The sequence below is a fragment of the Heliangelus exortis genome, chromosome 5 (assembly GCF_036169615.1).
Source record: "Heliangelus exortis chromosome 5, bHelExo1.hap1, whole genome shotgun sequence".
NCBI classification, from domain to species: domain Eukaryota; kingdom Metazoa; phylum Chordata; class Aves; order Apodiformes; family Trochilidae; genus Heliangelus; species Heliangelus exortis.
In genome coordinates this window covers 40890352-40913028 of record NC_092426.1, presented here as the reverse complement: position 1 = coordinate 40913028, position 22677 = coordinate 40890352, and the positions used below count along the sequence as shown (strand labels likewise).

At 48.7% G+C, this 22677-nt stretch overlaps 1 protein-coding gene and 1 long non-coding RNA gene across 3 annotated transcripts in view; one reads left to right on the top strand and one right to left on the bottom strand.

Moving 5' to 3' along the window:
* The window catches only part of LOC139796635 (uncharacterized), a 521507-nt gene that overhangs the window by 322820 nt on the left and 176010 nt on the right, over positions 1-22677 (bottom strand). The window lies entirely within an intron of this gene.
* Positions 6577-22677, top strand: part of CD82 (CD82 molecule) — a 37985-nt gene continuing 21884 nt past the window's right edge. The window contains exon 1 of the mRNA XM_071744953.1: positions 6577-6634. The gene's annotated coding sequence lies outside the window, so the exon portion shown is untranslated. The remainder of the gene's footprint in view (positions 6635-22677) is intronic.

Sequence of the window (22677 nt, the reverse complement as noted above, 5' to 3'; positions counted from 1 at the left end):
CTAAATGTATATAAATATATATATTTTTATATATATACACATATTATATATGTGTATACATGTGTATATGTATTATATATAGGTATATATATACATATATATGTATATGTGTATATACACATATATATGTGTATATGTCTATATATATTATATATTTATAAATATATACACACAATAGCTTTTCATTCAAAGATATATAATTAAGAGAAATCAAAGATTTCTGTTCATAATCCACTGGTGGAAAAAACTGAATTCAGTCACAGGCTTCTCCTCAATCCAGAGATGTCTCTGAGCTTCTTACACTTTTGAGTTTTTTTTTTTCTTAAGAGGGCTTTTAAAAAGGGGGAAAATCTAGAAAGCACAGAATGGTAAAACTTGATCTGCTCCCCCGAATTTCCTGTCCCAAAGGTCAGGAAATTGGTTGGCATCCAGCTTAAGGGACCATATGCTCCCATACTTGCAAATGCAAAAAGGACCACAAAAAAATCAGAATTACCAAAGCTACTGCCCAGGCACATCCTTATGAGCTGCATTTTCCTGCCCTCATGGAGGCAGAACCAATGTTTTCCTGCGAAAGTTTGGGAGTGCAGCCACCTCTGTAAGCGTCAGCTGTGAGGGACCACCAGAATAAACCAGAATAAACCAGCTACAGAGGAACCTGCTTCCCAGTTTTTCTTTGGCTTTTCCAAGGCTGACTTCTGCTGGAAAATCCCAACTGTCTGCATTCCTCATTTCAACCAGGGGAGGGCACCTGCTCCCCAGGAAAATTAATCCAGTTTACCCAACCCAAGTTCACCTCCAAGTCCTGAACCTCAGAATTAGTAAACACAATGAAAAAAACCCCAAACCCAAACACAACCCACAGAATACTTTAAGAACATAACTTTTGATAAACCTTTTCTCCTTGATGTACAGTGAAATAATCTCTCCTTGCTCCACCAGCCCCAGCAACCACTGCATTTTTATTGCTCTTCACTCCAACCATTATTCATTGTGTGTGATTAATCTGCTAGGAAATCAGAGCTTTTGCCAAATAAAAATGCAAAAATAAAAATAGTGTAAGGCTATTCCACTTGCAGTGCCATGAAAGCACTTCTGTCAAATGAGACTTGACAAAATCTGTAATTTTAAGTTGTGCTTTGCACTCTCTCTGTTTTATGCTGTGTTATTAAACAGACACTAACTGGGAATTGCAAGCTGCTGGTGAGGGTTTTAACTTTGAATTTAAACAGAGAGAAACACATCAATTCTTTGCTCTATTTCTGAAGTCTTTTGTCCTCATCAAAGCAATTGTGAAAGAACATTTTTTTTTCAAAGTTGGGAAGTTTATATTGATAATTACATCCCTCATCCCTGTATCACCTGAACCCCTGAATGTTTTGGCCCTGCCAACATAGAAATCCTTTCACCCTTAAAATCATAGCAATGTATGGACAATTCAAAGGCATTTTAAGTGAAGGAAATGTGCCAACATTTTTAAACCTAAACATCTTCTTCTTTCTCTGTTCTCCTTAATGCCAAGGACTAATTTCCATCTTCTGATGGATGCAACATTGGGCATCAACCTGTGCCAGTTGAACCTCAGACCCCTTCTTCTCAAAGACCCTCTAGAGAAAACTTATTTAGTCCTTTTCACTCTGCACCTTCCTGAGCATCTCTGAGCCCTTCTATCCCTGCTTCCCCAGGAGCCACCTCAGGGTGCTTCCTGTACATAAAAAGCTGGGAAGTTGCTTGCTTGCATCTTGCTGCCCCAGAATGGTTCTGATCCAGCCAGGCCTGGCTTGAGCAACACCAGATGAGGGGGCTGGAGGCTTCTTGCACCCCAAAACAAGGCTGCAAAGGGCCAGAAAGGTGCAGCACAACCAGCTCCGTGCTTGAAGGAGACAGACCTTGTGTATAGATGAAACAGACCTAAAGAATCATAGAATCATAGAATTGGCTGGGTTGGAAGGGACCTCAGAGATCATCAAGTCCAACCCTTGATCCACTCCCCCCGTGGTTCCCAGCCCATGGCACTGAGTGCCACATCCAGGCTCTTTTGAAATATCTCCAGGGATGGAGAATCCACCCCTTCCCTGGGCAGCCCATTCCAGTGTCTGATCACCCTCTCCAGAAAGAAATTCTTTCTAATGTCCAACCTAAACCTCCCCTGGCACAACTTGAGACCTCTTGTGCCCTCTTGTCTTGCTGAGAGTTGCCTGGGAAAAGAGCCCAACCCCCCCCTGGCTCCAACCTCCTTTCAGGGAGTTGGAGAGAGTGATGAGGTCTCCCCTGAGCCTCCTCTTCTCCAGCCTCAACACCCAGCTCCCTCAGCCCTTCCTCACAGGACTTGTGCTGGATCCCTTCCCAGCCTCCTTGCTCTTCTCTGGACCTGCTCCAGCACCTCAATCTCCTTCCTGAGCTGAGGGGCCCAGAACTGGACACAGGACTCAAGCTGTGGCCTCCCCAGGGCTGAGCACAGGGGCAGAATCCCTTCCCTGGACCTGCTGGCCACGCTGTTCCTGATCCAGGCCAGGATGCCATTGGCCTTCTTGGCTACCTGGGCACACTAGAAGGATGCATCATCCCTGGAACTTGGAGTCCCAGGGATCCCAGAGTCCTACTGTGCAGACTGATGCACACAACAGCCATGACTTGGTTGGGTAAAGACGTAATTCCTTCCAGGAAGAATTTCTTTGACAAGGGATGGTGGTTGTATTTAAAACGAAGATGGCCCAAGGCAAAACCTGATTTCTTGGCTGAATGACCTGTTGACTGCTCTCTGGCTGCCTTTGAGATGGGATTTGTTCTTCAGCCTCACCAAACCCCCTCACAATCTGCTTCTCCAGCCTGTGTGTTTTCTTACAGCACTCGTGCCTATTCCCTAGCTGAGAATCCAGCCTACTCTGTTTGTACCTTGCAAAAGATGCTGTTTATACTTGGGCTTTTAGTTTCCCATCTGTGCGCAGCTCAGCTGCAGCATCTCTACAGATCTGTCTCTCCTCTGTTGCCAAGTCCCTCTTGCAAGCAAACGATTCATTTCATCCCCTCTGATCAAACTCAGCCTCCTTGCAAGCTCTCTTTTAGAATTGACCCCAGACCTCAGCAAATGCAGTGGTGTAGACTTAATGCTCCTCTACAACCCCACTGATTCATACCCAGGCAGCACTGAAGCATAACCAGCTCTACACACACCCACTGATGCATCCCTAGCTCCAGGCTGCCCTCAAAGCCATTGACACAAATTCATTCAGGCAGGGGCACAATCCATTTGCACTCCGAAATAATCACTTTTTATTTTAAACCCATTTTTCTTGAAGAAACAGCTTTTGCACCAGTCCTCCAGGGGGAATAGTTTGAGCCCAGGCTTCCTCCCTCAAAGTAGGGCATTTTTTTTTGTGAGAAGCAGAACCAACCTACATGCTCAGTACAGCTGGCTGTCAGGACACAGGTGAGAAAGGCTGAGGAAAATAAAAACAAGCAGACATTGCTTCACCTGCCCCTCAGAGCCTTGTGTCTTTATAGGTTCTATAGGTTCTTTATAGGTTCTATATTCTGGCTTGGAGAGTATGGGCATAAGCCTGATGAGATATTTAAATTAAAGGCAAATGCTGTTACAGAGCGTGAAAGGGGAAAGAAAGAGGGCTTTTGATATGGTGTTTGAGAACAGGAGTGGGTTTCACTCCAAGTTAATTCTGCTTGAAATGAGATGCTGGAGTGCTTGTGATTTCCAAAGAAAATCACTAGGCCCAAGGCTGGCTGTAAATGGGTTTTCAGACACCACCCCAAATAATCCTGATGTGAAATTTGTCCTCATGTTAGATAGTAACAACTGACCTCACGATGTTTTTAAGATAGAAGAGCCTAAGCAAAGTTAATTATTTTAGGCAGCTTGCAGGCTCAGTAGCTCAGTATTGCTGTGGCATATAGAGGTGATGAGCCCAAACCTACAAAAGCCCCTGGGCAGAGTCAGTAATTTTGTTTCCACCTTATAATCCTTGTTCTGCTTCAGCACCTGCACTTCAACCACCTCTCCCTGGCCAAGCCCAGATGCCAGCTGCAGATACCTGCCAGGAAGGATGTAATGTGTGTGTGTGTGACACTCAGCCCCTTCCCATGATGTCCAAGATGCATGAAGGAGGGGATTTCTTATGTGTTTGCCCATTACACAACCCTCATCCTGCCAAGAAGGTAAAATGTTTGTAGGATAAAACACAGGAAAGCTGCTGAGCACCACTGCTGCAAGAAGGGGATGTTTAATCCTGACAGAAGAAGGTTAGAAGAGAATGGCAGAAAATGTTCAAACTGGGTGAGGCTCTGAATGGAAGAATTAAAACCAAGTGCATGCAACAAATGAAGCAGAGCACAGGAAAAGGAACTTTTAAAAAATCTCCAAAGTCAGGTGTCATAGTGAGGAATCACCCTGCAAGCACAGAAAAGGGACTGAGAGGCATCTTGTAAGGACAAAGTGAAGTGGCCATTGTACACCTGCCTCGGGACAAAACCCAAACTGGTTCTTGCTGCCCCAAGGAATAAGGACTGGGACCTTGAGCTGCCTGAACATGCTACTCCTCCTCCTGCCAGGACAGTGGGAAACCTAAAAGTGAGGAATGTCACTCCTCCACGGGATGAGGGATCTCTTGACCCCCCCTCATTTTAGGATTGTTCTGCTTGATTTGGTTTTGGTGCCTTGGAAATGAGGATTTCAAGTGGATCGCATTTACACTGCTAGTGGATTGGCTTAGTACTGTTATTTTTATTCCTGTCCTACTAGGAGAGAAGGAGACAGGATCCTGTTGGGCAAGTTCTGCTGCAGGTCAGGAACAAAGAGCCCTGAGCTTGCTGCCTGCTGGGTGAAGCGGATGCAGTGCACAAACAGGGAAAGCCGAGGGAACAAAGCAATGGCTCTGGGTCAGCAGAGCAAACAGCAGCCACAGCACCCTGGCACCTCAGCCTCATTGCTGCACTCACTGGGGCAAACAAAAGCTTAATATGGGCTTTGGATGGAGAACAATGTGGCAGCCCTGCTGATGTTTACAGAGTTCACCAGGGCAGCAAAATTGCCTGTCGGAAAAAAAAAGAAAAAAAAAAATAATCTTTCTGTGGGTCATCAGGCTTGCTTACACTTGGCAGAGAGTCCCAGCGTGCACATCACAGGAGCAGGAAAGCTGGGAGCGACCTTAAATAGTGACCATGTCAAGCAGGGACAAAGGACCTTAGAGCAGCAGCTGGGCAACCGGCCTTAGAGGACCAAGATCATAGAATCATTGAATTATTTTGGGTTGGAAGGGACCTCTAAAGCTCATCCAGTACAACTCCCCTTGGCAATAAGCAAGGACACCCTCAACTAGATCACAATGCTCAGAGACTCCTCAAGCCTCACCTTGAGTATCTCATAGAATGGCTTGGATTGGAAGGGCCCTTAAAGCTCCCCCAGTGCCAACCCCTGCATGGGCAGGGACACCTCCCACCAGCCCAGGTTGCTCCAAGCCCCATCCAACCTGACCTGAGACACTGCCAGGGATGGGGCAGCCACAGCTTCCCTGGGAAACCTGGCACAGGGGCTCAGCACAGAATCTTTAGCTTGGAAGAGACCTCCAAGCTCATCCAGCCCAACCTTGCACCAACACCACAGCCAACTCCTAACCCATGTCCTTAAGGACCAGCTCCAAATGCCTTTTCAAGGCCTCCAGGGATGGGGACTCCACTACCCTCACCCCAAAGAATTTCTTCCTCATCTCCATCTCCCCTCTCCCACTTGGAAACCATTTCCCTTGTCCTCTCCCTACCCCCCCGTGTCCAAAGCCCTCCCCCAGCTTTCTTGGAGCCCCTTCAGATATTGGAAGGCTGCTCACCTTGAACATCTCCAGGGATGAGGCCTCAGCTACCTCCCTGAGCAACCTCTGCCATTGATCCTCCACCCTCATGGTAAAGAATTTTCTCCTCACATCCAATCTAAATCTCCTCTTCTCTAATTTAAACCCCTTGCCCCTTGTCCTGTCACTCCAACCCTTGCACACAGTCCCCCTCCATTCTTCCTGCAGCCCCTTCAGACACTGGAAGGTCACTCTTAGGTCTCCCTGGAGCCTTCTCTTCTCCAGGCTGAACACCCCCAGCTCCCTCACCCTTTTGGAGCAGAGGTCTCCCAGCCCTGTGACCATTTCCATGGCCTCCTCTGGACCCAATCCATCAGTCCTTCCTGAAGGCTCCAGAGCCGGATAACTTTCCACAGCCGGAGAGGGCGAGGTAATGCCCAAAGCCTCAGGGGTGAGAGGTGCGGACAGGAGCTCAGCCCCGATCCGAGGTGCTCGTTTCGTTTGAGGAGCGCGGACAAAGGGCGGGCAGGAGCCGAGCCGGAGCCTGGCCCTGAGCAGGGCAGGAAGCAGGGAGCCCCACGAATGGGAGGGGAAAAAGGGGGAAGAGGGGGGGAAAGAGGTTTGCGGGCAGTTCCGGGCACGCTCGGTCCCCGTGAGCGCCGTCGGAGCTCCGCATCCTCCACGAGCGGGGGGCAGCGCCCGCCCCGGGGCCGGCTCAGCGCAGCCGCCAGCTCCGCCCCGCGGGGCCAAGAACAGAACCGGGGCCACAGCGGCGGAGGGAGGGAGCGAACGAAGGAGCGAGCAAACGGGCAGTTGAGACGTCCGGACTCCGCCGAGAGGTAGGCGTCGGGCCGGGTTCGGTTCGGTTCGGTTCGGTTCTGTTCTCCAGGGGGCAGCCCGAGAAGAGCTCAGGGCTCCATCTACCGCGAACTCCTCTCTCCCCCTCCTCATCTCTGCGGAGCGGGGAGATGCGGAGGAGCGGTCCCGGGCGTAGGGGACTTCCCCGGGGCTTTCCGCGGAGCGCTGGAGGCCGGGCAGGGCTCCCCCGGGCCCGCTGGAGCGAAATTCCCCTCCGTGGTTGTCGCAGCCCCTTCCGGCGGAGCAAAGGGGCCCGGAGAACCCCCGTTTCGGTGGGTGTTGGTGCCGGGGGTGCGGGAACCTCTCCCGGGGTGAATCCCCATCGGTGCCAGCTGGGTGTGTGCCCACCTGGAGATGAATTGGTGGGCGAGTTTTGATCCTCTTGTGGAGCTGTTCGATGGCCTAAAAAAATATATAAATAAAAAAATCGTCGTCAGGTGCAGTGGAGCTGGTGGCACGCAGGGATGAGCCCTGCAAGGAAGGATGTGCTGGGAAGCGATTCCTGCAGGATCCGTGTGTGCTGGGCAGTGCAGCTGTCTCCGGCAGCACTCTGGCTGCATTGGTTTTTAAGGTTGTTGGTTTGATGCCTCTGTAGCAATCCTACCCCTATTGCAGCTCCAGAAAGCTGGTAACGGCCCAGCCTCCTCCGTCCCATTCCTCATAAGATCCCAGGGAACGGAGCAGTTTGGAGCAGTCCTTGGATTTCAGCAGCTGGCTGGCTGTGAATCACCCTGCAGTGTGACTTCTAACAAATTTGTTGATATGGAGCAGGCTGTGCTGTTTCTCACCCAGGGCATGAAATCTCTGCCGGGGATGATTTAACATGCAGTGGAGCACTTGGTTTAAAAAAAAAAAAAAAAAAAAAACAAAAAACGGGGAGGTGAAAAAACCCACAAATCAGCCAAGCAACGTCCTGGAATCTAAATGCTGGCTTCAGGAAGCTGTAAAGCTAGTTCAGGATAAAGTGTTCCTATGTCTTGGACCGGTTCTTTTCCATCTTGAGCACGAAATGGGAGCTTGAAAGTTAACTGTCTGTAGCAGGGAGGCTCAGTGTCATACTGCAGTGCTCTGGGAGGGGGTGACTGCAAAGAAGAGCAGCTCCTGGAGATGTTTTGTAGAGGTTCACAGGGGTGTAAACCTATCCCAGGACCAGTGAGACCTCACTGTCCATGTGGAGCTTCTGAAAAAAACACCTTTGAGCTTCTGTGCAAGCAAGGGTGTGCAACTGGAGGGTGCTCCAGTGATCTCTGCCATCAGCAATACTTTCCACAGAAGACATTTTTTTGTTTGGTTTGTTTTTTTTAACTTTCTCAGGCACCTTGGGGTTGAGAAAATTCTTCTTCAAAGCCTGATGCATGAGCTTGCTTGCTGCATCAAAGCAGAAGCACCTGGCCAGGATCCTTTTGGTGGGCCAGAGGTTTGAGTTGTAGAAACACAGCTGTGAAAATCCAGGGGGAGGTGTTGAGGGGAGTGGTCTTGGTAGGGTGCTGCTGTGTGTCTGACACAGGCTGTATAAATGACAAATTCCTTGCATCTTACCAAATATTTCATGAGGACTAAGGGGGAAGGAAGTGTTAATGGAGAGAAAGGCAAGCTTCAATGTGTCACTGCACAGGAGGTGGCAGCCCTGGCAGTGCCCCATCACAGGGATTCACTGTGGTTGGTAACATTAATGCTTGTTTTCTGGTCTTCTGGCTGGAGCAAGAAGCTGTACTTCAGCTGTACTTCTTTCATAGATATCAAACGGGGAAAAAAAAAAAAGTGAAATCCATGGGAGTTTTCTCGTGTTGTGTTGCCACATGGGTTAAAATTTCCTTTGCCAACTTCTCTGCAACCCAGTGTGGGTTTGGAGTGTTTCTGGAAAATGAGAAGCTTCTCCTCACTCCTAATGTCCTTTCATTGAACACTTTTTTTCCCAGAAGGGTCTTGCTTCTCATGGGGGAGCTTCTCCAGAACTGAACCCCTCTTGGCCTGGGCTTCTTCTCCCTCCTTGCCAAGGGCTCTGAGGGTTGTGGAGATACCCTCCTCATCCCAGTGCTGCAGGGGGGTGGCTGTGTGAAGGTTTGCAGCTTTCTCATAGCTGTGAGCAACAGAAATGGAGCAAGATGTAAGCTCAGTGCCTGGAGAAAGCTCTCCCCGTGGGCCATCTCTGTCCTGATGCATGGCAACTCCTCCCTTAAGAGGATTTAGCAGCTTTAATGTTGCAGCTGATCTGGACTCCCTTCGTTCCTGTTATTGTCTCTATTTTAGTTCTCAGGGTACAGGCAGGTGTAGTGTGACCTACAACTCTAAGCTGGGGCAGAAAATCTAAGAAGACTCCTTCCCACAGCTCCAAGGAGGTTTCCTACACTCTCTGCTTCACACTCCATAAAGTGTGGGGGGGATTTTTGTGAAATTCCTCACCTGACTGTAACTGAGGAAAGGTTTTTTTCTTTCTCCTGTATCTTCAGGTCCTTTTGTCACAGCTGCAAGGCAGCAGGGAACTCTCCAGGGCTGCTGTCGGGTTTAAACTGGAGAGGTGGGAATTTTGCTGGTAACCACGGGCTCTGAGGTACTTTCCAACTCCAACCTGGGTTCATGGCTGTGGTTCTTGGTCCTCACTGTTACCTTGGGAAGGAGACAGCAGGGACAAGAAGCACTGCTACAGGGACATTGGGCACCGGTGGCACTGGTGACACATCACACAAAGCCAGGGTGATGCTGGGAGGTGGACCATGCCCCCTGCTATCTGAAGTGGTAATTATTGCTCCACTCCAATGGTGTCAGTGGCATGGCAGCCACTTTGTTCCTGGTTTCTCTTCTGTTCCTGCTCTCTGGTGAGTGGGATGTACCAGCAGGGCTCAGGTTGTTGTGGAGTGTGGATGAGGTAGGGATGCTCCCAGTGGGCCTGAGCAGCAAGGGATGGGAGGAGCCTCAGCCTTTTGCACTGTAGTTTCTCTCAAAATTCACTTCTTGCTGCCAGGAAGTCTGGCCCTCACCTTAGAGTCCCTTAACTTCATTGCTCTTAAAACAGGAGCACCAGATCTGCATCCCCTTCTCCTTCCCTGCCTTCCCTGGTGGAGTTTTGCCCTCTTCCCTGGGAGGGCCGAGAAATGCACTGGGCTCTTGTGCTGATGTTTCCAGGGGAGGAAGCTTGAAATCAGAGCTTTAAATGATGGACACCAGGGGTGTCAAGGGAGGGCTGTGTGAGCCACCTGGAGCTGCCTCCTGATTCCCTCCTGTATTCTTCAGGAGGGAATGAAGTGGAAGAAAGGCTAAAAATTGCAGGTTCTCCCTTGGCATGGTAAATGGAAGAAGATGGGAGGCAGAGCTGGAGCCAGCAGTTCTCGAGGGCTGTGGCAGAGCCTGTTTGCTGGGAGCTCTGGGCTGGGGAGCACTGACATTAACTAATGGCTGGCTGGGTGCTGAACAGGGTGAGAAGTGAAGCAGCAGCAGCTCTGGGATAGAGGTGGCTGAAATCATCACTGTGTGTGCTGAGAGTGAGCTGATGTTCCCAAGGGAGGGAAGGAAGGGAAAGGAAGGGAAGGAAGAAAAGAAAGGAAAAAGGGAAGGAAGAAAAGAAAGAAGGAAAGAAAAGAAAAAGGGAAGGGAGGAAGGAAAGCAAAGGAAGGAAGGAATGGGAAAGAAGGAATGGAAAGGAAGGAATGAAGGAAAGGAAGGAAAGGAAAGGAGGAAGGAAGGAAAGGAAGGGAGGAATGAAGGAAAGGAAGAAAAGGAAGGGAGGAATGAAGGAAAGGAAGAAAAGGAAGGGAGGAATGAAGGAAAGGAAGGAAAGGAAGGGAGGAATGAAGGAAAGGAAGGAAAGGAAAGAAGGAATGAAGGAAGGAAAGAGAAAGGAAAGAAGGAATGAATGAAGGAAAGAAGGAATGAATGAAGGAAAGAAGGAATGAAGGGAAGAAATGAATGAAGGAAAGAAAGGAAAGGAAGGAAGGAAAGGAAAGGAGGAATGAAGGAAAGGAAGGAAAGGAAAGGAGGAATGAAGGAAAGGAAGGAAAGGAAAGGAGGAATGAAGGAAAGGAAGGAAAGGAAAGGAGGAATGAAGGAAAGGAAGGAAAGGAAAGGAGGAATGAAGGAAAGGAAGGAAAGGAAAGGAGGAATGAAGGAAAGGAAGGAAAGGAAAGGAGGAATGAAGGAAGAAAAGAAGGAATGAAGGAAGGAAAGGAAAGAAGGAAGGAAAGGAAAGAAGGAATGAAGGAAGGAAAGGAAGGAAAGGAGAAATGAAGGAAAAGAAGGAAAGGAAAGAAGGAATGAAGGAAGGAAAGGAAAGAAAGGAAGGAAAGGAAAGAAGGAAGGCAAGGAATGAAGGAATAGAAAGAAAGAAGGAAGGAAAGGAAAGGGAAAGGAAAAGGATGGATGAGGTGTTCGTGCGGGCAGTTCTGTGCCTGGTAGATGGGAGGAGAACCAGGGAACAGGGTGGTGTCCTCTGGGGACTTGGGACTCAGACAAAGATGAGAAGCTTTTTCCTGTGGGAAGAGGCACGTGCTGGGGCTGTCTGGCTGACTGCTCCAGTTCTTTTTCTCTCCTTGATGGAGGTTCAGAACTGGGGCGCAGGCATTTCAAAGGCAGTCAAAGCAAAGTGCAGAGCCCGTGCTTAATTTCTGGCACTGGCTGGGGAGGGAAATGGCCTCTCTGTCTTAAAGGAGCTTTTTGGGAGCTGGGAAGGGCTGTGCCAGCAGGAGCCTTGCCCATGAATGGAGGTCTGGAGGCGTTTGGTGAGGGTGCTGCTGGGTTGCTGTTTCAGTTTCTTTTTAGTGCAGCCTTGAGCAAACAGGTGTGTCAGGCAAGAACTTTACCCTTCATAAAGCAAAATTATTGCAGATTGTTGATGTGTGATAATTCCACGGCTTGTGCACACTGGAGAAATGCTGGTCTGGAGTGAGATAAATAAGTACATCAGGATACCCAACAACCCAGAGATTTGAAGTCACCTACTGGGGACTTCCCGTTGCAGGCAAAACCCAGTTCTGCTCCAGTCAGAGGGAGGTTTCTGGTACCAAAATAAAGGAAGGGATGAGATGTTGGAGCTGCAGAGCTGATGTTCCCACAGCTGGAGCCAGGGACTACATTTGGTTCCTTCTGCTGCTGTTCCCCCATTCATTGCCATGGAGGCAGTTTGGGAAATGGAAATAAAAAGGATTTACATCCACATTTGCTGTGAAGTTGTTTTACCTGCTGGGAAAGAAGGAGGCTGTTTGCTCTGGACAGGGTCACTGGATGTGGCTGTGTCCTTCACCTTCCTTTGGCCACTGCCTCTGAGATTCATGGGGTTCGTGTGCCCTCACCAGGATGGGATTGAGGGGCCTCAGCTCCAGGAGAAGCTTCATGCAGCAGATTGTCAAGTTTTAAAAGCCTCTTGCTCCAGAACCCTGGTTTTGCTTGGGCTGGCACAGATTCCCATGAGATGCCTGTAGGTGTTTTAGTGCTGGGGCCTGTAGGGTCACAGCCTGGGCTGTACTGGTGTGGGGTGGCAGGAGTGGAAGTGTTATACTGGTACTTGGCTAGAGCTGCTGCTGTCATCCCATAATACAAGAAAATGCAGTTCCTAAATGCCCAGAGCTGGCATGTTTCCTGTGGTAAATGATGAGCAGTTTGGTTGGGAATCAATTCTTAAGTCCAAATTAATGAGGGGAGCTCTGTTATTGAACCAAATATCTTAGTGCACTAGTTAGACCTTTCCAGGAAAGGTTCTGTACCTTTCATGGCATTTCAGTGGAAAAAAATAGAGGACAAAAAAAATGTGTTGGTAATGTTTTATTTCCTTCCTATTTGATTTTTTTTTTTACTTTCTGATTTCTCCTTGATCTTTCAAATAGCTTAACATTACTTGGAAAATTAAGGAGAGGTTTTGTATTCAGCTTTGTCAAGTGTTTTTTTTGGACTTTGGTCCCCAGAGTTACCATGCCTGCTGTCAAAAGGAACCATGCAGGATGCTCTGCTCCTCTCCTTTATCCTTGCAAATATTTTCCAGGGCACTCTTTGCAAGGAGAGGTCCATTCTGGCTGGTGCAGTGGTAGGATGCCATCTCTAGTAGTGCAGCTGTAATTGTGCATTGGTTCTGGGGTTTGTTTCATGCTGGTGTTCTGGTGCAATCCAAGCATCTTGTTGACCTCTGTGGAGCCTTCATGTGTCTGCTGTGTGTGTGATGTGTGCTGAGGCTGTTAATGATGTGTTAGAGTCTTGAATAGCTTTGCTGGAATGTCCTGAACTTTCCAGCACTCTGTTCAGTAAATTCTCCCTCCTGTTCCCTTGCTCCTTATCTTCCACTGGCTGAGAAACTGTGTCTGTTCCTCCTGGAGAAGAGAAGGCTGAGGGGAGCCCTTCTGCCCATGGTCAGGACTTCCAGGGCAGCTCCAAAGCAGCTGGAGACTCCCTGTGTCCAAGGAGTCCCATGGACAAGACGAGGGGCAATGGGCACAAGGTGCTCCTGGGGAGATTCCATTGGAACACAAGAGGGAAATTTTTCCCCATGAGGACAGTCAGACCTTGGAATGGTCTCCCAGGGGAAGGGGCGGATTCCCTCACTTGGGAAAGTTGGAAGTCTCAGCTCCAGGGGGTGCTGGGACATCTCCTAGAAACAATAAGATGAGAAGGGTTGGACCAGGGCATCCTGGAGCTCCCTTCCAACCTCACATCCTGGGATTCTGTGTCTTGTGATCACAGAGCCAGCCTCCCTGTTCAGAGGGAAGTGTGGATCCAGAAAACTATGCTGGCCTTGGATTGAGGACACTGCTGACCTGCAGGTTATCCAGGCTCTTTCCTCCCTGCTGTTGCCTTGAGTTTTGCACTGACCAAGCAGCAGTAGGAACTGTTTTGCATCATCTGTGCTGGATGCTGAAGAAACTGGTGCTTAGGAGGCAGGCAGCAGTTCTAATGATGCTCATCTCAAGTCTCTTCTCGTGAGGAGAGAGGAACCCAACCAGACCAAACTCAGCTGCCTGGATGTACTTTCCCAGCAGTCTGAGAAGCTTGCTGGGCTCTTCTTTGCATTCAGCTCCCCTTTCTAATGCAGGTTTGCAGAGCTGCTGCACTGGGAATAACTAAAGAGCCCCTGTGTGCTGTGCAGTACATCTCCCTGTTCCTGAAGCTCTTTTAATTAGAGAAGACCTTTTCTGCTTGGCAGCTGCTGTGCAGAACAGGAGCCTTGGTGAGCCATGTGAAACAAGGTCAAGGCAGAGCCCTTCTGCTGCAGCTCTTAAGGGGTCTGGGAATGATGCCCAGGAGTGAGGAGGAGGCTGTGGGTACAGGACAGGTCCCTGGTGGGGCAGATCAGCCTTACAAGTAAGCCCCAAACCCTCTGTGGGACTTCTGCAGGAGGTGGCTGTGTCCCAGCACAGGGCTCAGCAGTTCCTTCCCAGCAAATCCTCCAAGGTTGGTGACACTTTGTGTGAGTGCAGCTAAAATAGGGGTGGTTGTGCCTGCTCGTGAGAGGTGATGCCCATGGCTGCTGGCACCTCTCCTGCCTGAAAAAAGGAAAATCTAGTGGTTGAAATTTCCTCTTGCCCATCTTGTCCCCTTGTCCACTGTGACTCGGGGCTTCTTGGAACAAGATGCTGTTGCCAGAACTGCATGGGAATTTCTTAATGTCAAAAACAGCATCAAACTGGCTGCTACCTTGGCAGAAGAGGCTGTTTCCAGGGAGGGCTCTTTCAAGGAACCCCTTTAATACCTGAGTGTGAGACCTCAAAGGCTTCTTTGATTGATCCTCCAGTCCTGCTTGTGATCTCAGAACCTGGGTGTTCCTGCATTCATCCCCACCCCGTGGCACTGCAGCTTTGGAGGCTGTTGTGGTGGTGATTTAGGCTTGACCTTGTAGTAAACCAGCAGCTTCCCTCTTTGCATAGCTTCTGGCAGATGGGAAACTTCTTTTCTAGCTCAGCTCTCAGCTACCAGCAGGACCTACAAGGAGATGGCCATGAACCTGGTGTTATCCCATGGGAACCTAAACATTTACTCCTTTTTTTTTTCCCCAGAAGAGAGACAGATTTGTCCACAGGGTGTTTACTGTCAGGGCCATGGGCAGTGTTGCCTGGTTCCTCCTCTCCACCAAGACCCCAGAGACAGCCCCCTCATCCTCTGATGGGTGTCTGTGCTCTCCCATCCCAGGAGTAAGAGGCAATGGGGCTTTACTGGGCTGAATTTCAAGTAGCAAGGGGTGGGCATGTATCCTGGAACAGAGAGAGCCTTGTGCTGCAGCCTTGACCTTCCAGGGAATGTCTGCAGGAGACCCCTTGCTGTAATTTGATGTCCTGAGTGCCTTGGTCTTGATTAAAAATTGTAGAGCTGATGCGAAGTAGAAACAGTCTCTGGGGAGTGGGGTGGGTGGGACAGGGGCATGTAAAAAAACCCATGTCTGTGGCCTTATTAAAAGGTAATCTTAGCCTCAGTTGTAATTTAGAAATTAATGAAACAGCCCTGGTTTTTTTGCCTTCTGAAATGGGAGCATTTATCTCTGCACTGAGGCTTGTCTGATATTTATAAATCTGTTAATTAATTATTTTGGAGAAAGGTTCTTTCTTTTTAAAATAAATACATCTGCACTATTCTTTGACCATCTCCCTCTCTTCTAGCATTGTACCATTAAACAGTCTCCTGAAATGGTTGTGTTCTAAATTTAGAAAAAGAGAACCTTGCAAGAAAGTACCAAAGGCCACCCAGCCTCCCTGGGTTCTGCTTCAGCTGCACCCATTTTCCAGACAGCTCTGCATAGATCTGCAGGCTCCTGGGAGGCCCCTCTTTTTCCCAAAACAGATGCAGTTTTTCCAAGTCTTGCTGTCTATTTTAACTGCCAAATTCCTGAGGAACTTATCCCATATGTCTGTTCCTCTTGGCTTGAAGCGGCCCTGTCCGTAACCTCTGCATGTGATGCTTGGATTGATTATTGATTATTTTCCTTTTTTTTTTGGCTGGTGAGGAGATGATCTCTAGTGCAGGTGACAGGTCTCTAAATGAGTCATATTGCCATATTATCACATTGCTCCAATGAAGTCTGCTGGGCTTACCAGCAAGGCAATAAAACAGGGGTGTGTGTCCCAGACTCTGCCTCAGTTTCCAGGACTATCTTAATAATTATATCTTCATGGAAAGGAACCCAACCTTTTTTGAGCATCTGTTTCATCTGGCTAAGTGTTTTCCAGCCAGGCTCCTTTGTTTTCCAGCTTTGTCTGCTGCTAGTGTGGCATTTCACTTCCTAAAATGCCAAGGCTGGGAATGAAGCAGCTTCACTGCAGCTCCTATAGCAGCTTCTGGTGTGTCACTGCTGCTCCTTTGCTGCTGTGCAATTCAGGTTTCTTTTCCACTTTCTCCCTCCCCTAGGAAAGGCTTGGAGGGAGGTGGAGTGGAAGGAAAAAGTGAGAGATGCTGGTGCTGTCTGGCTTGCTGTCTTCTCCCTCCCAGGACTGACTCTTCCAGACTGAAACATGAAATTTCTTCTGAGCAGCATCCCCAGAGGGACAAACCAGGGAGGAGGTGCTGTCAGCTGCAGATGTGAAACTATTTCTATTACCCACCTGCAACCCTCTTTTCCCCTTTCTATACCACTGTGAGTATTTTTTTTTTTTTTCTAGTGGAAAGGAATGACTCAAGGCACCCGTGCTCTAAATCCTTGTTAGGGCTTCCCTTGCCCCTCCTGCCCTCTTCTGAATCATTGCAGAAAGAGGAGCTGCTTGCTGGGGACACAGTTCCTTCCTCTGGAGCTTTTTTTAGGTCTGCCTCTTTTCATTCATGCCTGCTGGTAGTGACAAGTGGTGTGAAATCCAGGATGTTGTGAAATGTCCATCTTCAGACTTTCTGTGCATCTTTAGCACACCAGGCTCTGCTGGGATGGGGGGGTGTCCAAGGGCTTGTGTGACCCTCCTGGTCTGATGGGAAGTAAAACTTCTCCTAGAAGCAGAGGGCAGGGAGTGGAGAAGCTGGGTCTGATGGTGACCTTTTCAGTCACCTTTGTGAATGGCTCTGTACCATTGGGTCCATTGATTCTGGAGATTCTGGCTTAGCAGTCCCTGTTGGGTTGCATCAAATGGGTTTGTTGAGTTTGCATTCCTTGTCCTTCCTGGTACCCGTGTCCAGGAGACACCAGGGCTTTGTGTGGGAATCTTGCAGTCCTCTTCTTCTGACTCTGGGTGCTCTCAGCCCTGCAATGGGGTTCCTCCAGCTTGTAGAGTTATGGTAGAGCAGATCTTGTTGAAGAGGGATGAACCTGACATCTGTGGCCTCCTCTAGAATCACATCCAACAGTGCCAGCGTGGCGAAGAGGAGGGTTCAGTGTGCATACAGGTAAAGGTGAGGGGTCTGCAATTAACTGAGGCTCTGTTTGGCAAAAAGAAACTTCCTGAGATGATTCCAGGACTGTTTCTGTGGATGGGCCAGAAGATGCATCTCTTTGTGGTTGGGGCACTTACTGTGCCAGTAGGATTTCTGTCACTTGCTGGTCATGCTGGCTCTTCAGTAATCCTTGAGCTGTAGGCCTAAAGTGTAGAAACCTCTGCTGCTTGAGATCAGTGGCCTTGATCTCATCAAGGACCTGATACAAAGCCTGTGATGTAGTTGAAGTAGAAAAGTAGCCTGTCTCCTGGTTTTTGGGTTGTTGTTTTTTTTTTTTTGAGAAAGCTGACCTAATTCTAAAGTTCAGAATCATTCTGAATGACGATCCAGAGCTCTCTTCTCTGTTTGCTCTGTGATGGGGTGGTTGGGTTTTTTGTTTTTTGGGTTTTTTTTTCTTTCTGCCTCTTAAAATTATGTGGATAGACTCTAGGGGAAGAGGTCTTGGGGAAAATCCTGGTCCCACAAGTCACTTCCATTCTCCAGTGGGCTGGTCCCCCAGTGGTGTGGGACTTGAGTGCTCTGGTGACCACTTGGCCAGCCTGGCAGGGTATCCATGCTCTTCCAGAGCCTGAAAATCCCAAGGGAATTGTCTGTCCTTGTATTGGATGGGCCATCTCTAGTGCTTGGCTTCTAGCAGCATCTGTCCCAAGCTATGGAGTGAACTCCTGGAGCCCTTGCTGTTGTTGGGAACAGGGATGGGTAATCCTACATGGGCTCAGGTTCCTTCCCATGCTGGGTGCCAGTGTCCTGGCTCTGTCCATCTCTCTGGAGAAGAGGGATGTGATCCCAAGGCTCAACAGGCACTGAGGATGTGGAGAGAAAAGGTGGTTTTTTACCTGCTCTTTGCTAAGTTTGGGAAAACTTCCTGTTTATGAAGTGGAACTCCTCCCTCTGCACCTGTACTGTATCCTTGCTGATTCTTGGAAAGAACCAAGAAGAGCAGGAGTCCTTGTTTCCCCCGTCAGGCAGATGCTGCAACTTCTGAGAAATGTGTTTGGCATGGGCATGCTGAGTCTAAACACTCAGGAGTTATCTGCCCTGGAATCTGAGAAAGTGGAAGTAAGCTAAAACCAGTTTGTTTTGAAAAGGAACTTTTTACAGTAGAAAGTCCTTGACCTTGACCTCTTGCATCTTATGGGAGGAGGAGGAAGAGACAAAAATCAGTTACACTCCTTGGCTTCTATCTCAGCCTGGCAGTCTCATGGGTGTCTGAAAAGATAGGGGAAAAAAAAACAACCTTGCATTAAGGCTTTTTTTCCTGCCTGGACTTTGGGTGCTTTGGGTGGGAGGGAAGGCTGCTGGGTCTCGGGAAGGTGTCTCCAAGCCAAGTGGTGTTGGGAAGGTTATTGTGCAACTCTTTGGAGGAAATTTGTTGGCCTCCAAGGCATTGTTTGCATGAGGGGGGAGTCATAGGAACCCATCCTGTACATGTCCTGGGGATTTCCAGGCTGATGAGCCTGAGAGCAAATGCAAAAGTCAGAGGAGCTGATGGGGGCTTTTGCTTCCCAGGTGAAACTTAAAACCACTCCAAGTGCAGAAAACAAAGCTGACCTTCTGTTTTTTGGGTTGGTTTTTATTTTTTATTTTTTTTTAAGCCATTAAAAAGCTGATGTAGTCAAGTGACAGAGCTGCCCAACCAGTTTTGTGAAAACTGAGCTTTGTTCTGGTTTTAGGCAGTGCAGAGACCTCTTTGTGGACCCCACCTGCAGCGTTTGTTGCACAAATAACTTTCTAGTCTGTGGTAATCAAAAAGAGAAAAAAAAAAAGATCCCTTTAATTGTACTTCTGGCTTTTTTTCTTCTATCTGCTACTTCTGGTAAGCTATTGGGGGAGAGAACCAAGTGACTGCTGGGATTTTGATTTTTTTGGGTTGCTTGTTTTTTTTGTTTGGTTTTTTTGTTTGTTTGTTTTGGGGTTTTTTGTTTGGTTTTTTGTTTGTTTGTTTTTTGGCAGACTTGTATCTCTGGTATCTCTTGGCTCTCAAACTAATATGTGAAGTCCAGATGTTCCTAAAATCTGATTGCCCCCCTTTGCAAAAAAATACAGGGAGGTGATAATGGGCACTTGTAAAACCTATGCTGCTCTTTGATGCTGAATTGGGAGTTGGTTTCTTTTTAATGGTGTGCCAGTGGTTTATAAAAATCTCATCTCTTCCCCGTCAGCATCAGAAGTGCGTTTCTGAAATACGCATTTCCTATTTTTTTTTTGTCAAAATACACACCATGTGCTTGCTGTGGTGAAAGATGCTGAAAAGTTTCTGCCATCCCAGGCAGCCCTGGGAGTGCTTTCTGAGCTGGGGTCTCACTGGATGATGCTCTCACTCCTCAGATTATTCAGGCAGCAGAATGCCAACTATAGAAATTAAATGGAAAAGCTTCCTGATTTACCAAGTGCACCAGGAGCTGCCTTTGCAGTGTGAGTTGATGGGTTTGCTCAGGAGAAGTCTCCTCTTCCCAAGGTTATTCCTGCAATTCTGGCAACCAGCTGTGTCCTTGCTGAAGGATGCTCCTCTTGCTCCAAGGACAGCATATTCCCAGGGTCTTGCCAAAATCTTTCAGATGCTGCTGTTAGGGTACCACTGCCTGTGCTCCTGAGTGAGGAGATCAAAGTTTGCTGATATTCAGTATCCTGCTGCAGTTTGATGCAGCTGTGCTGCTGTCTCTGTCTGTAGCCCTCAAAGCATCTCCTGGAGCCTGAAGGCAACAGCTCTACTGGAGATAAGCAGCTATCTCTAGAGGAGATGGAGTAAGAGAGTCTGTTCTGCATACTTTCTGTTTTTCCCTTCTGTCTCCAAGGTTTGTGTTCTGCAGAAATACAGTTTACCACCTTGCCCTGCCACTTGCCTTCAGAAAGAAACAGTATTGCTGAATCAGTGCCATAAATAAAAAAAACAAATGATCTCTGCATCCACAAGGGTGGCCTGTGTGTAATGCTAATTAGCAGCCTTAATTTTTAGGATCCAGCTTTTCCCTCAGATACCTCCAGTGTAACTTTAGAGGAGCTGCAGCTTGGGAGATCTCCACAACAAGCAGGGTCTTGTTTGGGTTTTCAAGGTCACTGATGCAGCTGGCAGTAGGATTGCAGTGGAGCTTAAAAAAAAGTTCAGTGAATTAAAATTTGGGTCTTTCACTGCCTCTTTTCTTGCTCGAGACAAGATGTAGTTCCCAGGTGTGTTAAAGGTCCAAAGCCTTTGAATATTAACATCAAGATGAACTCCTCTGGATGTTTTTCCTCTGTTAGTGTGTCTTTAACTTTCAGGCAATGGTGTAGCTGGTTAACAGGAGACTTTGTTAACTCTCTCATTGTTCATTAACTGGGGCTGTTGTGTGAAACTGTCCTGTCTCATCACTGATCACCAAGAGACCATCTGATTGTGCTTGTTCTTCATGTGCACGGAGGCAGAACCATTTCCAAGACTGCAAGGGCTCAAAATCCTGCAAAAAATGGGCTCTTTCCTTTCCTGCTGGTAAAGGAAAAGCTGGTAAAGCTTTCTGGGCTGCCCCTTCCTCACCCTCCCCTGTGTGTGGCTTGGAGCTGGAAGAGAAAATGACCATTTAGAGAGCAACTTCTGATCCTGAGCTGCCTTCTGGGCATCTCTAGCCTGGTACATGGCTGATCTGGTTCTGGTTTCTAGCTTTTTCTGTAAAAAGCAACTGCAGTAACCTTGAAAATGGCCTTAGCCTCATGGCAGATAAATGTTTTTATGGATTGCTGATCCCCTCTGCCAGGTGCTTTCCTTAGAGGGAGCCAGTTCTGCATCCCAGTGCATCACTGGGAGCTCCTCTTCTAGGGATGCTTGGATGATCTGGTAAGAGTATCCTGAGGGGAAATAACCTTTTGGGATGTATAAGGTTTGGGTGTTGCTTGCCTGATGTGTGAGGAGGCATTTGCAGTGCTCAGGAGGCTGCTATGGAGGTTGTTTCAGCAGCCCCATGGAATTGGGATCCAAACATCCCACCTGCCACAGCAGATGCAAGAAATGAAGGATCAGGATCCTTGTGGTATTCTCCAGAACCTTCACCTGCATCTCTGCATAAAAATTGGAATTTTCCCCTTCACCAGGCAGGAGGAGGAGGAGGAGGAGGCTGCCTCATCTCTGTTGTGCCCAGCCAGGTGTAAGGGGACTAACAGCTGGAAAAACAATTCCGATGCTGGTTTGACCTCATCCTCTCCTGGTTAAAGGTTCTGCCTCTTCTATGTTCCCTGGGCTTAGAGCCTGAGGGTTGGTAGTGGGGAGGAACCAGACCTGCAGCATCTTTGCATCCAAGCATTTTCTTCCCTTAAGGAAGAGGATCTTGGGGAGAGGGAGGAGCATCTTCCAGGCTATGTGGATGCATTCCTGTATGAACCATCTTCTGCTTGACTTGGAACATAGGGACTGACCTTCAGAGCTTGTTTCTCTCAGGACCATGTGTGCTCTTCTTGAGGCTTTGTGGGAACTTTGTACTTGCCTGTGAATGCACGGAGAGGGGGATTTCTGCAGCTTATCAGCCCTGCTGGGTGTTAAGGTTGTTCCTGCTTTGCTCCCTCTCTTTCAGCAGGTTGGTAAATGAGCCCTGATTTGTGCTGTGCAGTAACTTGGCAGCTGAGGTGCTTTGGCTTCCAGAGCTCATCAGGAAAAACGTTGCAGTGCCAGGGTAGGGGCAGAGCTGCAGGGGAGGGCTCAGCTCTGCCCCACAGAGCTGCACAGCTCAGGCATCTACAGCCCCAAGCCCAAACAAGTGCCAGAACCTTCAGTGAGCTCCAAACATTCAGGGCTTGCTCAGTGGAGGCAGTGAAGGATCTCATTTGAGAGAGCAGAATTGCAATTAAAAATTAACTTGGCTCCTCTGGCCCTTGACCCGTGTCACAACATCATAGAATCATGGAATGGGTTGGGTTGGAAGGGCCCTTAAAGCTCCCCCAGTGCCAACCCCTGCATGGGCAGGGACACCTCCCACCAGCCCAGGTTGCTCCAAGCCCCATCCAACCTGACCTGAGACACTGCCAGGGATGGGGCAGCCACAGCTTCCCTGGGAAACCTGGCACAGGGGCTCAGCACAGAATCTTTAGCTTGGAAGAGACCTCCAAGCTCATCCAGCCCAACCTTGCACCAACACCACAGCCAACTCCTAACCCATGTCCTTAAGGACCAGCTCCAAATGCCTTTTCAATGCCTCCAGGGATGGGGACTCCACCACCCTCACCCCAAAGAATTTCTTCCTCATCTCCATCTCCCCTCTCCCACTTGGAAACCATTTCCCTTGTCCTCTCCCTACCCCCCCGTGTCCAAAGCCCTCCCCCAGCTTTCTTGGAGCCCCTTCAGATATTGGAAGGTTGCTCTGAGCTCCCCTGGGAGCCTCCTCTTCTCCAGGCTGAACAACCCCAATCCCTCAGCCTGGCTTCCCAGGGAGCTGCTCAGCCCTCTAATCTCCATGGTCCTTCTCTGGACTTGCTCCAAGAGCTCCAGGTCCTTTCTGTGGGGTCTCACCGGAGCAGAGGAGAGGGGGGAAATTGATTTTCTGTCCTCTGCTTTTGATGCAGCCCAGGATTTGTTTGCCTTTGATGCTGGTTTAGCCTGGGTCAACTTGTCCCTTCCCCACAGGGAACCCCAGGGTCCTGGATCAGTTGGTGCTTTCCTGGTCTTGGTTCTCCCTGCAATTCCTGGGGCTGATGCTAAGGAAAACATGGGATGAACTACACAGGAACTGAGCAGGCTGTGCTG